Genomic DNA, 19567 nt, shown 5'->3' with positions numbered 1-19567 from the left:
CGAGGGAGGGGAAGAGGGGAATCTGAGGGAGGGGAAGAGGGGAAACCGAGGGAGGGTAAGAGGGGAAACCGAGGGTGGGGAAGAGAGGAAACCGAGGGAGGGGAAGAGAGGAAACAGAGGTAGGGGAAGAGGGGAAACAGAGGGAGGGGTAAGAGGGGAATCTGAGGGTGGGGAAGAGGGGAAACCGAGGGTGGGGAAGAGGGGAAACAGAGGGAAGGGTAAGAGGGGAATCTGAGGGAGGGGTAAGAGGGGAATCTGAGGGAGGGGTAAGAGGGGAATCTGAGGGTGGGGAAGAGGGGAATCTGAGGGAGGAGAAGAGGGGAATCTGAGGGAGGGGAAGAGGGGAATCTGAGGGAGGGGAAGAGGGGAATCTGAGGGAGGAAAAAAGGGGAAACAGAGGGAGGAAAAGAGGGGAAACTGAGGGTGGGGAAACTGAGGGTGGGGAAGAGGGGAAACCTAGGGAGGGAAGGGGGAAACTGAAAGAGGGGAAAGAGGGGAAACCGAGGGAGGGAAAGAGGGGAAACAGAGGGAGGGGAAGAAGGGAAACCGAGTGGGGGAAGAGGGGAAACCGAGGGAGGGAAAGAGGGGAAACAGAGGGAGGGGAAGAGGGGAAACAGAGGGAGGGGTAAGAGGGGAATCTGAGGGAGGGGTAAGAGGGGAATCTGAGGGAGGGGTAAGAGGGGAATCTGAGGGTGGGGAAGAGGGGAATCTGAGGGAGGGGAAGAGGGGAATCTGAGGGAGGGTAAGAGAGGAAACCGAGGGAGAGGAAGAGGGTAAACCGAGGGAGGGGAAGAGGGGAAACTGAGAGAGGGGAAAGAGGGGAAACCGAGGGAGGGGAAGAGGGGAAACTGAGAGAGGGGAAAGAGGGGAAACCGAGGGAGGGAAAGAGGGAAAACCGAGGGAGGGGAAGAGGGGAAACCGAGGGAGGGGAAGAGGGGAAACCGAGGGAGGGGAAGAGGGGAAACCGAGGGAGGGGGAGGGATCGCAGCGGGGAAACTGAAGGTGGGAGGAATTGTGATTTCACCCGTAACTAATAGTAACTCACTGAAATCGCACCGATAATTCTGAGTAATACTGGTAACACTCAGATAACCCTCATAACCAACAGTAATACAATAACTCACTGATAGTTTATATGTAACTGGTAGTAATAGGTGTAATGCCCCGACATCTGACCTTTTAACTAGTGGTAATCCTATAACCAGCTGATATTCACCCTGAAACCACAGCCAGAAATCCCCTGCACGGCGCACGGTGAGGCCAGGCTCCAGGTCGACACCACCTTCAACAGGCCCGGCCTCTCTCCCTATCTCCTTGGACTCTGGTTTGGAATCTGGATCCGTGTGAAGGAGACAAACTCTGAACTGGGAACTTCGGTCAGAGCCGATCTCGCACTTGGATTTCACACATCAAAAGCGGCCGGCACAGACCGACCTGAACCAAACCGAGAGATCGCACACAGGGCAGTGGGCCCGTCACACAGAGCACAACATCCTAAAGTCAGCTCAGCACCAACATCTCTAAACATCTTCCTGGGCTCAGACTCAATAAAGGAGAGTTTTCAGAGAGCGATAGAAATTACAGCACAGGAGGAGGCCATTCAGATCCTTTCATATTCCTCCTTTTCATATATTTATCCCATTCCTTTTTAAAATATGTTCTGGTCATTGCCTTGTCATGAAGTATCCCACGGTATAATAGCCCTCAGTTCAAGAACTTTCCTCCTCCCTTCCCCTTTGGTTCTTCCCGTGAGAATCCTCCGTCTCTGGTCCCTTGTTCCCTATTTTCCCACCAGTGGAAATAATCTTTCACTGTTTACCCACAGTGAGGTCCCCGGGTGTCACCCACCCCGTTACCGCCCGCTCATCTCTCGGTGACGCTCCCACTCACCACCATGTTGCTGCTGCTCCCGGCTCTGTGGGAACTGTTGGTCCCCTCGCCATTCCCCAGTCTCCATCTCCCCCCGACCCCCATTCTCCAGTCTCCATCTCCCCCCGACCCCCATTCTCCAGTCTCACTCTCCCCCTGACCCCCATTCTCCAGTCTCACTCTCCCCCCGACCCCCATTCTCCAGTCTCACTCTCCCCCCGACCCCCATTCTCCAGTCTCACTCTCCCCCTGACCCCCATTCTCCAGTCTTACTCTCCCCCACCCTCCATTCCCCAGTTTCACTCTCCCCCTGACCCCCATTCTCCAGTCTCACTCTCCCCCTGACCCCCATTCTCCAGTCTCACTCTCCCCCCGACCCCCATTCTCCAGTCTCACTCTCCCCCCGACCCCCATTCTCCAGTCTCACTCTCCCCCCGACCCCCATTCTCCAGTCTCACTCTCCCCCTGACCCCCATTCTCCAGTCTCACTCTCCCCCTGACCCCCATTCTGCAGTTTCACTCTCCCCCTGACCCCCATACCCCAGTCTCACTCTCCCCCACCCCCATACCCCAGTCTCACTCTCCCCCACCCCCATACCCCAGTCTCACTCTCCCCTACCCCCATTCCCCAGTTTCACTCTCTCCCTGACCCCATTCCCCGGTCTCCCTCTCTCTCCGACACCCATTCCACAGTGTGGCTCTATGTCCCCATTCCCAACTCCCCCTTCCCCCATTTATTTCTGCCTTCAACCCCCCCTTGGCTCCCACTATATCGCAAGCTCAGGAACCCCTGCCCCACCCCCCCTCCCTCCAATAGGACAAAAGGTGCCACAGAATGTAAGGTCCCCTCCCCTCTCCCACACTCAGAGCCCGGAGGCAGCTCGATCCCCATGTAGAACATTGCATGTCCACAGGGTGGCAGCAGAGCTCCATCCATTCAGCACAGGAGGGTTTTTGGACCTCAGGTTTTACATAAAATGACATTGAATTTTACAGCACGGAAACAGGCCGTTCAGCCCATCGGGTCTATGCCGGACCCTCCCTCCCTACTTCATCTAATCCAATCAGCAGAGCCTTCTATTCCTTTCTCCCTCATGTGTTTATCTAGCTTCCCATAAGTGAATCTATGCTACTTGCCCCAACTACTCCTTGTGGTAGCGAGTTCCACATTCTCACCACTCCCTGGGTAAAGAAGTTTCTCCTGAATTCCCTATAGGATTTATTAATGACTATCTGATGTTTATGGCCCCTCGTTCTGGTCTCCCCCACAAATAGAAACATCTTCTCTACGTCCACCCTATCAAACCCTTTCATGATCTTAAAGGCCTCCATCAGTTCATCCCTCAGTCTTCTCTTTTCTAGAGAAAAGAGCCCCAGCCTGCTCAATCTTTCCTGATAGGTGTAACCTCTCAGTTGTAATGTTTTTATGCTCCTCCTGTGCCTCTACATCCTTTTTATAGTTTGAGGGCTTGTTAAAGACATTTTCCTTTGATGAAGTTTAGTAGAGGCATCAGAAACTCACAGTGAGGTCATCACCCCATTTCCAAACATGGAGTGTGTTTCTCCCAGCTCGCTGATCTTTAACGTACACATCCCTCAATCCTGGTTTACTATCCCACGACCACAGGTACCAGAATGGCCTCTTGACCTCTAATTGCCTCACTGATCCTTCACTGTCTCCCTTTACATTGATAAAAGCTCTTGCTCTTTCCCAATCTTCTTTCACACTTCCTAATCTCCCTTTCATACTTTTTATTTTTCTCCTGTTTCTTTCCTGTATTTTCTACCCTGTAATATGCACCCTGTATTACCTGCCCTATATCACCTACCCTGTATTATCTGCACGATATCACCTACCCTGTATCATCTACCCTGTATTATCTGCCCTGTATTATCTTCCCTATATCATCTACCCTGTATTATCTACCCTGTATTACCTGCCCTATATCACCTACCCTGTATTATCTGCCCGATATCACCTACCCTGTATTATCTGCCCTGTATTATCTTCCCTATATCATCTACCCTGTATTATCTACCCTGTATTAACTGCCGTATATCATCTACCCTATATCATCTACCCTGTATCATCTACCCTGTATTATCTACCCTGTATTAACTGCCCTATATCACCTACCCTGTATTATCTTCCCTATATCACCTACCCTGTATTATCTTCCCTGTATTATCTACCCTGTATTAACTGCCCTATATCACCTACCCTGTATTATCTTCCCTGTATCACCTACCCTGTATTATCTTCCCTGTATCACCTACCCTGTATTATCTTCCCTATATCACCTACCCTGTATTATCTTCCCTATATCACCTACCCTGTATTAGCTTCCCTATATCACCTACCCTGTATTAACTGCCCTATATCACCTACCCTGTATTATCTTCCCTATATCACCTACCCTGTATTATCTTCCCTGTATCATCTACCCTGTATTAACTGCCCTATATCACCTACCCTGTATTATCTTCCCTATATCACCTACCCTGTATTATCTTCCCTGTATCATCTACCCTGTATTATCTTCCCTGTATCACCTACCCTGTATTATCTTCCCTATATCACCTACCCTGTATTATCTTCCCTATATCACCTACCCTGTATTAACTGCCCTATATCACCTACCCTGTATTATCTTCCCTGTATCACCTACCCTGTATTATCTTCCCTATATCACCTACCCTGTATTATCTTCCCTATATCACCTACCCTGTATTATCTTCCCTATATCACCTACCCTGTACTTTCTTCCCTGTATCACCTACCCTGTATTATCTTCCCTATATCATCTACCCTGTATTAACTGCCCTATATCACCTACCCTGTATTATCTTCCCTATATCATCTACCCTGTATTATCTTCCCTGTATCATCTACCCTGTATTAACTGCCCTATATCACCTACCCTGTATTATCTTCCCTGTATCACCTACCCTGTATTATCTTCCCTATATCACCTACCCTGTATTATCTTCCCTATATCACCTACCCTGTATTATCTTCCCTGTATCATCTACCCTGTATTAACTGCCCTATATCACCTACCCTGTATTATCTTCCCTGTATCACCTACCCTGTATTATCTTCCCTATATCATCTACCCTGTATTATCTTCCCTGTATCATCTACCCTGTATTAACTGCCCTATATCACCTACCCTGTATTATCTTCCCTGTATCACCTACCCTGTATTATCTTCCCTATATCACCTACCCTGTATTATCTTCCCTGTATCACCTACCCTGTATTATCTTCCCTATATCACCTACCCTGTATTATCTTCCCTATATCACCTACCCTGTATTATCTTCCCTATATCACCTACCCTGTATTATCTTCCCTATATCACCTACCCTGTATTAACTGCCCTATATCACCTACCCTGTATTATCTTCCCTATATCACCTACCCTGTATTATCTTCCCTATATCACCTACCCTGTATTAACTGCCCTATATCACCTACCCTGTATTATCTTCCCTATATCACCTACCCTGTATTATCTTCCCTATATCACCTACCCTGTATTAACTGCCCTATATCACCTACCCTGTATTATCTTCTCTATATCACCTACCCTGTATTATCTTCCCTATATCACCTACCCTGTATTATCTTCCCTATATCACCTACCCTGTATTAACTGCCCTATATCACCTACCCTGTATTATCTTCCCTATATCATCTACCCTGTATTATCTTCCCTGTATCATCTACCCTGTATTAACTGCCCTATATCACCTACCCTGTATTATCTTCCCTGTATCACCTACCCTGTATTATCTTCCCTATATCACCTACCCTGTATTATCTTCCCTATATCACCTACCCTGTATTATCTTCCCTGTATCATCTACCCTGTATTAACTGCCCTATATCACCTACCCTGTATTATCTTCCCTGTATCACCTACCCTGTATTATCTTCCCTATATCATCTACCCTGTATTATCTTCCCTGTATCATCTACCCTGTATTAACTGCCCTATATCACCTACCCTGTATTATCTTCCCTGTATCACCTACCCTGTATTATCTTCCCTATATCACCTACCCTGTATTATCTTCCCTGTATCACCTACCCTGTATTATCTTCCCTATATCACCTACCCTGTATTATCTTCCCTATATCACCTACCCTGTATTATCTTCCCTATATCACCTACCCTGTATTATCTTCCCTATATCACCTACCCTGTATTAACTGCCCTATATCACCTACCCTGTATTATCTTCCCTATATCACCTACCCTGTATTATCTTCCCTATATCACCTACCCTGTATTAACTGCCCTATATCACCTACCCTGTATTATCTTCCCTATATCACCTACCCTGTATTATCTTCCCTATATCACCTACCCTGTATTAACTGCCCTATATCACCTACCCTGTATTATCTTCTCTATATCACCTACCCTGTATTATCTTCCCTATATCACCTACCCTGTATTATCTTCCCTATATCACCTACCCTGTATTATCTTCCCTATATCACCTACCCTGTATTATCTTCCCTATATCACCTACCCTGTATTATCTTCCCTATATCACCTACCCTGTATTATCTTCCCTATATCACCTATCGTGTATTGTCTACTCTATATTATCCACCCAGTATTATCTACTTTGTATTATCTACCCTGTATTAACTATCCTGTATTATCCACCCTATATTATCCACCCTATATTATCCACCCTATATTATCCACCCTATATTATCCACCCTATAATATCTACCGTGTATCAACTATTCTGTATTATCTAGCCTGTATTATCTACCCTATATTTCCACCCTATATTAGCTACCCTCTATTAACTGCCCTATATCATCTACCCTGTATTAACTACCCTCAATTATCTACTCTATATTTTCCACCCTATATTTCCTGCCCTATATTTTCTACCCTGTATTAGCTACACTGTATTATCTGCCCTATATTATCTGCCCTATATTATCTGCCCTATATTATGCACCCTATATTACCTACTCTGTATTATCTACCCTGTACTTATCATGTGCATCTTTCCGCTCTATTTTCTCCATTCATTGAACCCATGTCTTTGACATAAGAACAGGAAGAGGCCATTCAGCCCCTCCAGCCTCTTCTGCCATTCAATTAGATCATGGCTGATCTGTACATCACCTCCATTGCCCACCTTAGTTCAATATCCTTTGGTTCCCTTACCCAACAAAAATCTATCGATCTCTGGAACTCTTTTCCCCAAAATCCACAGTCTTTTGGGGAAAAGAGTTCCAGATTTCAACCACCCCTTAGTGTGAAAAGGTGCTTTCTGATTTCATTCCTCAATGACCTAGCTCTAATTTTAAGTTTATTCCCCCTTGTTCTGGATTCACCCACCAGAGGAATAGTTTCTCTGTATCCACCCTATCAAATCCTTTTAACATTTTAAACACTTTGATTAGATCACACCTCAACCTTCTAAAGTCAAGGGAATATAAGTCAAGTTTATTAAACCTGTCATAATTTAACCCTTTTAACCCCGCTATTATTCCGATGAATCTACGCTGCACCCCCTCCAAGGCCAATATGTCCTTCCTGAGGTGCGGTGCCCAGAACTGTACGAGATGGGGTCTGACCAAGGCTCTGTACAACTGAAGCATCACTTCTTCCCCTTTCTGTTTCAGCCCCCCTTGAGATAAAGGCCAACATTCCATTAGCCTTCTTGGACCTGTCCACTAGCTTTTAGTGATCTGTGTACTTGCACATGCCCCTCATTCAGTCTTTGTCTCTCTCCATCTCCAATCCCTCAGTCTTTCTCTCCCTCCATCCGCAATCCCTCAGTCTGTCGCTCCCTCCATCTCCAATCTCTTAGTCTGTCTGTCCCTCCATCTCCAATCTCTTAGTCTGTCTGTCCCTCCATCTCCAGTCTCTCAGTCTGTCTGTCCCTCCATCTCCAATCCCTCTCCATCTCTTCCTCCATCTCAAATCCTTCTTTCTCCCGGTCCGGGAATGCCTCGTTTTTAAAATTCTCATCCTTGTTTTCAAATCCCCCCGTGGCCTCGCCCCTCCCTATCTCTGTAACCTCCTCCAGCCCTGCAACCCTCCGAGATCTCGGCACTCCTCCAATTCTTGCCTCTTGCATCCCCGATTTCGCTCCACCATTGCCTTCAGCAGCCTAGGCCCTAACCTCCAGAATTTCCTCCCTAAACCTCCCACTCTACCTCTCTCTCCTCCTTTAAGACACTCCTTAAAACCTACCTCTTTGACCAAGCTTTCAGTCACCTGTATTAATATCTCCTTATGTGGCTCGGTGTCAAATTTTGTTTCATGATGCTCCTGTGAAGCACCTTGGGACATTTTACTATATTAAAGGTGCTGTATAAATGCAAGTTGATGTTGTTTTCTCAACCTCCATCTCCAATCGCTCTCTGTCTCTCCCTTCATCTCCATTCCTTCAGTGTGTCACTCCCTCCATCTCTAATCCCTCAGTCTGTTTCTCCCTCCATCTCCAATCCCTCTCTGACTCACCCTCCATCTCCAATCCCTCTCTGTCTCTCCCTTCATCTCCATTCCCTCAGTGTGTCACTCCCTCCATCTCTAATCCCTCAGTCTGTTTCTCCCTCCATCTCCAATCCCTCTCTGACTCACCCTCCATCTCCAATCCCTCTCTGTCTCTCCCTCCATCTCCATTCCCTCAGTGTGTCACTCCCTCCATCTCTAATCCCTCAGTCTGTTTCTCCCTCCATCTCCAATCCCTTTCTGACTCACCCTCCATCTCCAATCCCTCTCTGTCTCTCCCTTCATCTCCATTCCCTCAGTGTGTCACTCCCTCCATCTCTAATCCCTCAGTCTGTTTCTCCCTCCATCTCCAATCCCTCTCTGACTCACCCTCCATCTCCAATCCCTCTCTGTCTCTCCCTCCATCTCCATTCCCTCAGTGTGTCACTCCCTCCATCTCCAATCTCTCAGTCTGTTTCCTCCTCCATCTCTAATCCCTCAGTCTATATCTCTCTCTATCTTCAATCCCTCAGTCTGTCTCAGTTTTGAAATTTTCAATTGACCCCCAGACTCAACAGCTTTTTGGAGGGAGAGAGTTCCAGATTTCCACTCCCCTTTGTGTGAAGAAGTGCTTCCTGACATCACCCCTGAACGGCCTGGCTCTAATTTTAAGGTTATGCCCCCTTGTTCTGGACTCCCCCCACCGGAGGAAATAGTTTCTCCCAATTCATTTAATCATCTTAAACATTACATCACCCCTTAATCTTCCAAACTCAAGAGAATACAAACCTAGTCTATGCAACCTGTCCTCATAATTTAACCCTTTTAGCCCCGGTATCATTCTGGTGAATCTGCTCTGCCCCCCCTCCAAGGCCAATATATCCTTCCTGAGGGGCGGTGCCCAGAACTGGACACAGTGTCTCCAGATGGGGGTCTGACCAAGGCTCTGTGCAACGGTAACATCTCTTCCACCCCTTTGTATTCCAGCCCTCTTGAGATAAAGGCCAACATTCCATTAGACATTTTAATTATTTTTTTTACCTGTCCACTAGTTTTTAGTGATTTCTGTACTTGGACCCCTGAATCCCTCTGCCCCTCCACAGTTCCTAGTTTCTTATCATTTAGAAAATACTTTGATCTGTCTGTCTTAGGTCCAAAGTGGATGACCTCACACTTACCCACATTGAACTCCTTCTGCCACAGTTTTGTGCACTCCCTTAATCTATCAAAGTCCCTTTGCAACTTTCTGCTCCCATCCACGCTATTTACTGTGCCTCCTAACTTGGGATTGTCAGCAAACTTGGATGATTCCTTCATCCAAGTCATTTATAAATATAGTGAAAAGCTGAAGCCCCTGGGGGACACCGCTAGTCACATCCTGCCAATTTGAGTACATGTCCATTATCCCTACTCTCTGTCTCCTACCTCCTAACCAATTCCCTACCCATGTCAACAGGTCGCCTCCAATTCCATGAGCTCTCATTTTCGTTAACAGTCTCTTATGTGGAATCTTCTGGAAGTCCAAACAAATAACTTCCATAGACATTCCTTTATCTGTCACGTTAGTTACCTCCTCAAAAAATTCAACTAGATTCCTTTGAATTACATAGAATGTACAGCACAGAAACAGGCCATTCGGCCCCACAGGTCCATGCCGGCGTGTATGCTCCACATGAGCCTCCTCCCTCCCTACTTCATCTCACCCCATCAGCATAATCTTCTATTCCTTTCTCCCTCATGTGCTTATCCTGCTTCCCCTTAAAGGCATCTGTGCTATTCGCCTCAACTACTCCTTGTGGTAGTGAGTTCCACATTCTCACCACTCTCTGGGTAAAGAAGTTTCTCCTAAATTCCTTATTGGATTTATTAGTGACTAACTTAAATCTATGGCCCCTAATTCTGGTCTCGGCCACAAGTGGAAACATTTTCTCTACGTCTACCCTATCAAACCCTTTCATAATCTTAAAGACCTCAATCAGATCACCCCTCAGTCTTTTCTTTTCTAGAGAAAAGAGCCCCAACCGGCTTAATCTTTCCTGGTAGGTATAACCTCTCAGTTCTGGTATCATCCTAGTAAATCTTTTTGCACCATCTCCAGTGCCGCTATATCCTTTTGATAATATAGAGACCAGAACTGTTCACAGTAATGCAGTGTTGTCTAATAAAGGTTCTATACAAGTTCAACATAACTTCTCTGCTTTTCAATTCTATCCCCCTAGGAATGAACCCCAGTGCTTGGTTTGCTTTTTTTTATGGCCTTATTAACCTGCGTCGCTACTTTTAGTGATTTGTGTATCTGTACCCCCAGATCCCTCTGCCCCTCTACCCCATTTAGACTCTTATTATCCAAGCAGTATGTGGCCCCCTTATTCTTCCTACCAAAATGTAATAACTCACACTTATCTATATTGAAATTCATTTGCCAATTACACACCCATTCTGCAAGTTTATTAATGTCTTCCTGTATTTTGTCCTCGGTATTAACTACACCTCCCAATTTGGTGCCGTCCGCAAATTTAGAAATTGTACTTCCGATTCCCGAATCCAAATCGTTTATGTAAATGGTGAACAACAGCGGTCCCAGCACCGATCCCTGTGGAACACCATTTCCCACCTTTTGCCAGTCTGAGTAACTATCCTTAACCCCTACTCTCTGTTTTCTGTTTTGTAGCCAGCTTGGTATCCATTCTGCTACCTGTCCCCTGACTCCACATGCTCTGACCTTAGTCATGAGTCTTTGAACTTATCAAAAGCCTTCTGAAAATCCAAATATATTACATCTACTACATTACCCTTGTCTACCCTTTCTGTTCAATAAGGTTGGTCAAGCATGACCTTCCCTTCTGAAATCGATGCTGACTATTCTTTATTATATTTTCGGTTTCTAGATGTTTTTCTATTACTCCTTTGAGTGGGAATTCCATTATCTTTCCTACCACCGTCGCCACTCGAATTGGAAAATATAGTTCCCTGGACTTGTTCTATCTCCCATTTTAAATATGGGAATCACATTAGCTGTCCACCAGTCCTCTGGCACTATTCCTTTCTCTAATGAATTTTTATATATATGTAATAGTGCCTCTGCTATCTCCTCCCTAACTTCTTTTAATATGATTCCATCCGGACCAGGGGTCTTATCCTCTCTAAGTTTGATTAGTTTAGCAATGACCTCAAAGCTAGTAATCTCTGGATTACTCCCAGTGCCATGCGCTGGTAAGTAGGATAAGACAGGTTAATGCGTGGCTGGAGCAGTGGTGCAGGAGGGGGGGACTTCAGATTCCTGGGCATTGGGACCAGTTCTGAGGCAGGAGGGATCTGTTCAAGATGGACGGGCTGCACCTCAACAGAGCTGGGACCAATGTCCTCACGGGGAGGTTAACTAGTGCTGTGGGGAAGGGTTTAAACTAATTAGGCATGGGGAGGGGCACCAGGATGAAACATTAGAGAGGAGAAACAAGTTGCACAGAGGACTGGGAGGGACAAATAGCACTACAGTAACGAGTAGTTCATAAATTGGAGGGATCAGACAGGGGACAAATACGAGGCAGTCTAAGATGAGATTGGAGTGCATGTGCGTAAATGCACGTAGCCTGGTAAATAAGGTTGATGAGCTGCAGGCTCAAGTTGCCACATGGGACTATGATATAGTGACAATAACAGAGACCTGGCTCAAAGAAGGGGAGGATTAGGTATTTAATATTCCTGGCTACAAGGCATTCAGGAAAGATAGGGAAAGAAAGAAAGGTCTGGGGGTGGCAGTATTGATCATAGAAACTATTATAGCACTGGAAAGGGATGATGCAGTTGAGGGTCAAAGACAGAATCTATTTGGTTAAAATTAAGGAACAATAGAGGAGATATTACACTACTGGGTGTATACTATAGACCACCAAATAGTGGGAAGGAGATAGAGGAGCAAAATACCAGGCAAATTACAGAAAAATGCAAGAACTATAGAGCAGTGATAATGGGGGACTTCAATTATCCCAATATAGATTGGGATAGTAACAGTGTAAAGGGCAAAGAGGGGGAGGAATTCCTGAAATGTGTTCAAGAGAACTTTCTGGAGCAGTGTGTTTCCAGCCCAACCAGGAAAGAAACAGAGTTGGATCTAGTTCTGGGGAATGAAGTGGGGCAGGTGGAGCATGTTTCAGTGGGGAAGCATTTGGGGAACAGTGATCATAATATCATTAGGTTTAGAATAGTTATGGAAAAGGACAAGGAACAATCAAATGTGAAAATGCTTAACTGGGAGGAGGTCAAATTTCAGTGAGTTAAAAATGGATCTTGCCCAGGTGGATTGGAATCAGAAATTGGCAGGGAAAACAGTAATTGGACAATGGGAGGCCTTCAAGGAGGAGATGGTTTGGGTGCAGAGTGGACACATTCCCACAAGGGGGAAAGGAAAAGCATCCAAAGCTAGAGCTCCCTGGATGACTAAAGATATAGAGATTAAAATGAAACAGAAAAAGGAGACTTATGATAAATGTAAGGTTCATTATACAGTAGAGAACCAGGCCGAATACGGAAAGTACAGAGGATATCTACAAAAGGGAGTAAGAGGGGCAAAGAGAGAGTATGAGAATAGATTAGCGGCTAACATAAAAGGGAACTCGGAAGTCTTTTATAAACATATAAATAGTAAAAGAGCAGTCAAAGGAAGGGTGGGACCGATTAGGGACAAAAAAGGAGATCGTCTTGCGGAGGCGGAGGGCGTGGCTGAGGCACTAAATGAATATTTCACATCGGTCTTCACTAGAGGAGAGGATGCTGCCATTGTAGCAGTAAAGGAGGGGGGAGTAGCGATATTGGATAGGATAAAAATAGATAAAGAGGAGGTACTTAAAAGATTGACAGTACTCAAAGTAGAAAAGTCACCCGGTCCAGATGAGATGCATCCGAGGTTACTGAGGGAAGTAAGGGTGGAAATTGCGGAGGCTCTGGCCACAATCTTCCAATCGTCCTTAGATATGGGGACGGTGGCAGAGAACTGGGTGATTGCAAATGTCACACCCCTGTTCAAAAAAGGGAAGAGGGATAAACTTGGCAATTACAGGCCAATCAGCCTAACGTCGTGGGTGGGGAAACTTTTAAAGACAATAATCCAGGACAAAATAAATTGGCACTTGGAAAAGTTATGGGCTAATAAATGAAAGTCAGCACGGATTTGTTAAAGGAAAATCATGTTTGACTAACTTGATTGAGTTCTTTGATGAAGTAACGGAGAGGGTTGATGAGGGTAGTGTGGTTGGTGTTGTGTAAATGGACTTTCAAAGGGCATTTGATAAAGTACCACAAAATAGACTTGTTAGCAAAATTAAAGCCCATGGGATAAAAGGGACAGTATCACCATGGATACAAAATTGGCCAGGGGACAGAAAGCAGAGAGTAGTGGTGAACAGTTGTTTTTCAGACTGGAGGGAAGTATACAGTGGTGTTCCCCAGGGGGCAGTATTAGGACCACTGCTCTTTTTGATATATATTAATGACCTGGACTTGGGTATAGAGGGTATAATTTCAAAGTTTGCAGATGACATGAAACTCAGAAATGTAGTAAACAATGAGGAGGGTAGTAACAGGCTTCAGGAAGGCATAGACAGACTGGTGAAATGGGCAGACACATAACAGATGAAACTTAATGCAGAGAAGTGTGAAGTGATGTATTTTGGTAGGAAGAATGAGGAGAGGCAAAATAAACTAATTGTTACAATTTTAAAGGGGGTGCAGGAACAGAGAGACCTGGGGGTGTGTGTACACAAATCTTTGAAGGTGACAGGACAAGTTGAGAAGGCTGTTAAAATAGCATATGGGATCCTGGGCTTTATTGATAGAGGCAAAGAGTACAAAAGCAAGGAAGTTATGCTGAACCTTTATAAATCACTGGTTAGGCCTCAGCTGGAGTATTGAGTTTGATTCTGGGCACCACACTTTAGGAAGGATGTCAAGGCCTTAGAGAGGGTGCAGAGGAGATTTACGAGAATGGTGCCAGGGATGAGGGACTTCAGTTATGTGGAGAGACTGGAGAAGCTGGGATTGTTTTCCTTAGAACAGAAAAGGTTAAGGGGAGATTTGATAGAGGTGTTCAAAACGGTTTTGACAGAGTAAATAAGGAGAAACTGTTTCCAGTGGCAGAAGGGTCGGTAACCTCAGAGATTTAAGGCAAAAGAGCCAGAGGCAATATGAGGAAACATTTTTTTAAGCAGTGAGTTGTTGTGATCTGGAATGCACTGCCTGAAAGGGCGGTGGAAGCAGATTCAATAATAACTTTCAAAAGGGAATTGGATAAATACTTGAAGGGGAAAAATTTACAGAACTATGGAGAAAGAGCAGGGAGTGGGACGAATTGGATAGCTCTTTCAAAGAGCCAACACAGGCATGATGGGCCGAATGACCTCCTCCTGTGCTGTACCTGCTATGATACTATGATCTTCCCCCTTTCTATCTTAAATGTCTTTATATCTATTTTTGATCTCTTCTTCTAATGTCATGCCCACCATATTAGTCTCCCTGGTAAATGCTGAGGCACAGTAACTGTTCAATATTTCTGCCATTTCGCTGTCATTACCTGTGAGTTTATCTTGTGTATCCCTTAGTGGCCCTATCCCTATCCTGATTTTTCTTTTATTATTTGTGTGTCTGTAGAATACTTTACTATTTATTTTTATATTTCTTGGATAATTGAATTTTGCCGTTTCTCTTTGCTTTCCTAATTGTTTTTTTGACTTCTTTCCTAACCTTTCTGTATTCCCTTTTATCATCCCCTCCTTTATTGTCTATGTACTTAGCGTAGGCTTTTTCCTTTAGTTTCAATTTTATTCTTATTTCTTTATTCATCTATGGTATTTCATTACTGGCTAGTTTGTTCTTGCTTTATAGTGGAATATATTTCTCCTGAACTCTATTGATCACCGTTTTAAATGTTTCCCACTGCTGTTCTATTTCTTTGTTTATCAATAAATTTTTCCAATTTATTTTCCCTAGTTCCATTCTCATCCCCTGAAAATCAGCTTTTTTTCCAAATTATTACTTTGGTCTTTGTCTTACTTGTGTCCTTCTCAATCTTTATCATAAACTTTATTATGTTGTGATCGCTATTGCCTAGATGTTCCCCTACACTTACTCCTCTTAACTGTTCTGGTTCATTTTCCATTACTAGATCCAGCAGTGGTTCCTCTCTTGTTGGGCTTTTTACATAATGGGCAAGAAAGAAGTCATGCACACATTGTAAAAATTCCATTCCCTGTACCCCTTTACCTCCCTCTCCTTGCCAGTTTATTTGTGGATAGTTAAATTCTCCCGTGATTATTATTCTATGTCCTTTACTCATTCTAAATATTTGCTTACATATTTCTTCCTCCACCTCCTTTCCACCAATGGGTGGTCTGTAGTATTAATGTGATCAATCCCTTCTTATCTTTAATCCATATGGATTCTGTTTCTGCCCCTCCGTTAGTTATGTCCCTTTTTCTACTGCCATTATGTTATCTCTAATTAGTACAGATACTCTACCCCCCTTCTTCCTTCCCTATTCTTTCTGATTATGTCATATCCTGCAATATTTAGTTGCCGATCCTGTTCTTTATGTAGCCATGTTTCAATTATTCCTCACTATGGATTATTGCCTCCAGTTCCCCCGTTTTATTTTAGACTCTGTGTACATTGCTGGACAGGCAGTGTAATTCATCCTTAATAGTTGTTCCTTTTATTTTTAACAGTCCTTTTGTACTTCTGTTTTATAACTGTATTTGTTCCTTGACCGTTTATGTTATCTTTATTCCTTACCCTGGTCCGATCTTTACACTCATCTCCCGTTTCTTTTATAAATAAGCTTTGGTTCGACTTACTCTTTACAAATCCATGCTGGCTCTCTGACCAGTTCATATTTGTCCAAATGCTCCATCACTCTGTTCCTAATAACAGATTCCACTAACTTTCGCACAACAGCCTAATAGGCCAATAATTTCCTGGTTTATCTCCTACCCTTCTTAAATAATGGAATGACATTGGCAATTTTCCAATCCAACAGGTCAATTCCTGAATCAAGAGAGTTTCGGCAGATCATGACTGAAGTCTCGACAGTTTCCTCACCTTTTAAAACCTTGGGGTGGAAACCATCTTTAGTCTCATTATTTTCTCCATTACCATCTTTTTTACTTATTTTAAAACTAGTAAGTTCCTCCCCTTGGTTTATTTTTTTATTTTTCCTTGTATCTCTAGTACTTTATCCTCATCACATACTGTGAAGACCAACACAAAGTAAATATTTAGCAAGTCTGCCATTTCCTGATCTCTGTGTCTCTGTTTCTGTCTCTGTCTGTCTTTCTGTCTCTCTATCTCTCTGTCTCCGCCTCTCTCTTTCTCTCTCTCGCTCTCTCTCTGTCTCTCTCTCTCTCTGTCTTTCTCTCCGTCTCTGCCGATCTCTCTGTCTCTGTCTGTGTCTCTCTCTCTCAGTTTCTCTCTATCTGCCTCTGTCTCTCTCCCTCTCTATCTCTCTCTGTCTCTCTTTCTATCTGTCTCTCTCTCTATCTCTCTATCTGTCTCTCTCTCTCTATTTATCTCTTTCTATCTTCTCTGTCTCTCTCTCCATCTCTCTCTATATATCTGTCTCTCTCTCTCTATCGGTCTCTCTCTCTATCTCTCTCTATCTCTCTCTATCTGTCTCTGCATATCTCCCTCTCTCTCTATCTGTCTCTCTATCTCTCTCTGTCCCTCTCTCTCTATCTGTCTCTGACTCTCTATCTCTCTCTCTCTATCTGTCTCTCTCCCCTTCTCTCTCTATCTGTCTCTCTCTATATCTCTCCCTCTCTATCTGTCTCTGTCTCTCGCTCTCTATTTCTCTCTAGCTCTCTCTCTATCTGTCTCTCTCTATCTGTCTCTCTCTCTGTCTCTCTGTCACTCTCTCCTTCTATCTGTCTCTCTCCCTCTCTCTATCTGTCTCTCTCCCCCTCTATCTCTCTGTCTCTGCCTCTCTCTCTTTCTCTCCCGCTCTCTCTCTGTCTGACCCTCTATCTCTGTCTTTCTCTCTATCACTGCCTATCTCTCTGTCTCTGTCTGTGTGTGTGTCTCTCTCTCTCGCTCTCTGTCTTTCTTTCTGCCTCTTTCTCTCTCTGTCTCTTTCTCTCTCTGTCTCTGCCTGTCTCCGTGTCTCTCTCTGTCTCTTTCTCTTTGTCTCTGTCTGTGTGCTTGTATCTCTCTGTCTCTCGTGCTCTCTGTCTGTCTTTCTATCTGTCTCTCTCTATCTGTCCCTCTCTCTCTCTGTCTGTGTGTGTGTCTCTCTCTCTCTGATTTTCTCTATCTGTCTCTGTCTCTGTCCCTCTCTATCCCTCTCTGTCTCTCTTTCTATCTGTCTCTCTCTCTATCTCTCTCCCTCTCTCTATCTGTCTCTTTCTCTCTATCTGTCTCTCTCTATCGTCTCTGTCTCTCTCTCTATCTCTCGCTTTCTATATCTGTCTCTCTCTCTCTATCGGTCTCTCTCTCTATCTCACTCTATCTGTCTCTATCTATCTCTTTCTATCTGTCTCTATCTATCTCTGACTCTCTCTATATCTCCCTCTCTCTCTCTGTCTCTCTATCTCTCTCTGTCTCTGTCTCTCTCTCTCTATCTGTCCCTGTCTCTCTCTCTCTCTCTATCTGTCTCTCTCCCCCTACCTCTCTCTAGCTATCTCTCTCTATCTGTCTCTCTCTCTCTCTGTCACTCTCTCTCTCTATCTGTCTCACTCTCTATCTCCTTCTCTATCTCTCTACTTCTTTCTCTCTGTCTCTCTCTCTATCTGTCTCTCTCTCTCTTTATCTCTCTCTCTCTATCTGTCTCTCTCTCTCTCTCTATCTCTATCTTTATCTCTCTCTATCTGTCTCTATCTCTCTCTCTCTATCTGTCTCTCTCTATCTCTATCTCTCTCTCTATGTCTCCCTCTCTATCTCTCTCTATCTCTCTCTGTCTCTCTCTATCTCTATCTCTATCTCTCTGTCTCTCTCTATCTCCCTCTCTATCTCTCTGTCTCTCTCTATCTCCCTCTCTATCTCTCTATCTCTCTCTATCTCCCTCTCTATCTCTATCTCTATCTCCCTCTGTCTCTCAATCTCTGTCTCTCTCTCTCTATCTCTCTGTCTCTCTCTATCTCCCTCTCTATCTCTCTCTCTATCTCTATCTCCCTCTCTATATATCTCTCTCTCTCTATCTCTATCTCCCTCTCTCTCTCTGTCTCTCTCTGTCTGTCTCTCTCTCTCTATCTCTGTCTCTCTCTATCTATCTCTGTCTCTCTCTCTCTCTATCTCTCTCTCTCTGTCTCTCTCTATTTCTCTCTCTCTCTCTCTCTCTATCTCTCTGTGTCTCTTTCTCTATCTCTCTCTCTCTCTGTCTCTCTCTCTCTATCTCTCTGTCTCTCTCTCTCTGTCTCTCTCTATCTCTCTGTCTCTCTCTCTCTGTCTCTCTCTATTTCTCTCTCTCTCTATCTCTCTCTCTCTCTATCTCTCTGTGTCTCTCTTTCTGTCTCTGTCTCTCTCTCTCTATCTCTATCTATCTCTCTCTCTCTGTCTGTCTGTCTGTCTCTCTCTCTCTCTCTCTCTCTGTCTCTCTCTCTATCACTCTCTCTCTCTATCTCTCTCTCTCACTCTCTCTCTCTGCCTTGAACTCAGCTGAATTTTTCTCCATTTTTTCACAGTCTTTGACACGTGATCTGCCAGAGTTTCACAGTCAGCTGAATGAGCAGCAGATTGAGAGATAATTAATGATCATTTCAAAACATGATCCCAATTGTTAATCTGATTTTACGGTGATGATGGGGAGATGGATGAAGGGGCATCTCATTTTAAAATGTTCCTTGCAGATGAAAGATGTTTGCTTTATCTCCCATTGCTGCTCCTTAACCCTCCACCAGAGGGGGCACAGGAGCCATGTTGGGTGATTTGGTCTTGCTGTGGGGAAGGGCCTAGTTCCACTCGGCTCTGACCCTCACTCCCACCTTGAGTACGATCCCACAAGCACCGGCCGCCCTCTGGGACATGGTCATTCTCCATACAGGAGGCCGGACTGGCAAGTGTCAGCATGTTATTCCAGCAAGGGTCAGCTTAATTTTGTCCTCTCCCAGCACCCTTGCATTCTGCGTCAGGAGACCCCCTAGGTCACGATCGGGACCCCCTGGCCGGGTCGCCACGGGACGCTGAGGCTAAATGTGACTTGCTCCTCGTTGGCCGAACTGAAAACAAGCAACGCTCAGCGC

The sequence above is a fragment of the Heptranchias perlo genome, chromosome 1 (genome assembly GCF_035084215.1).
Source record: "Heptranchias perlo isolate sHepPer1 chromosome 1, sHepPer1.hap1, whole genome shotgun sequence".
In the NCBI taxonomy this organism is placed as follows: Eukaryota; Metazoa; Chordata; class Chondrichthyes; order Hexanchiformes; family Hexanchidae; genus Heptranchias; species Heptranchias perlo.
The sequence above is the reverse complement of the archived record's forward strand: the minus strand, read 5'-3'. Positions refer to the sequence as shown.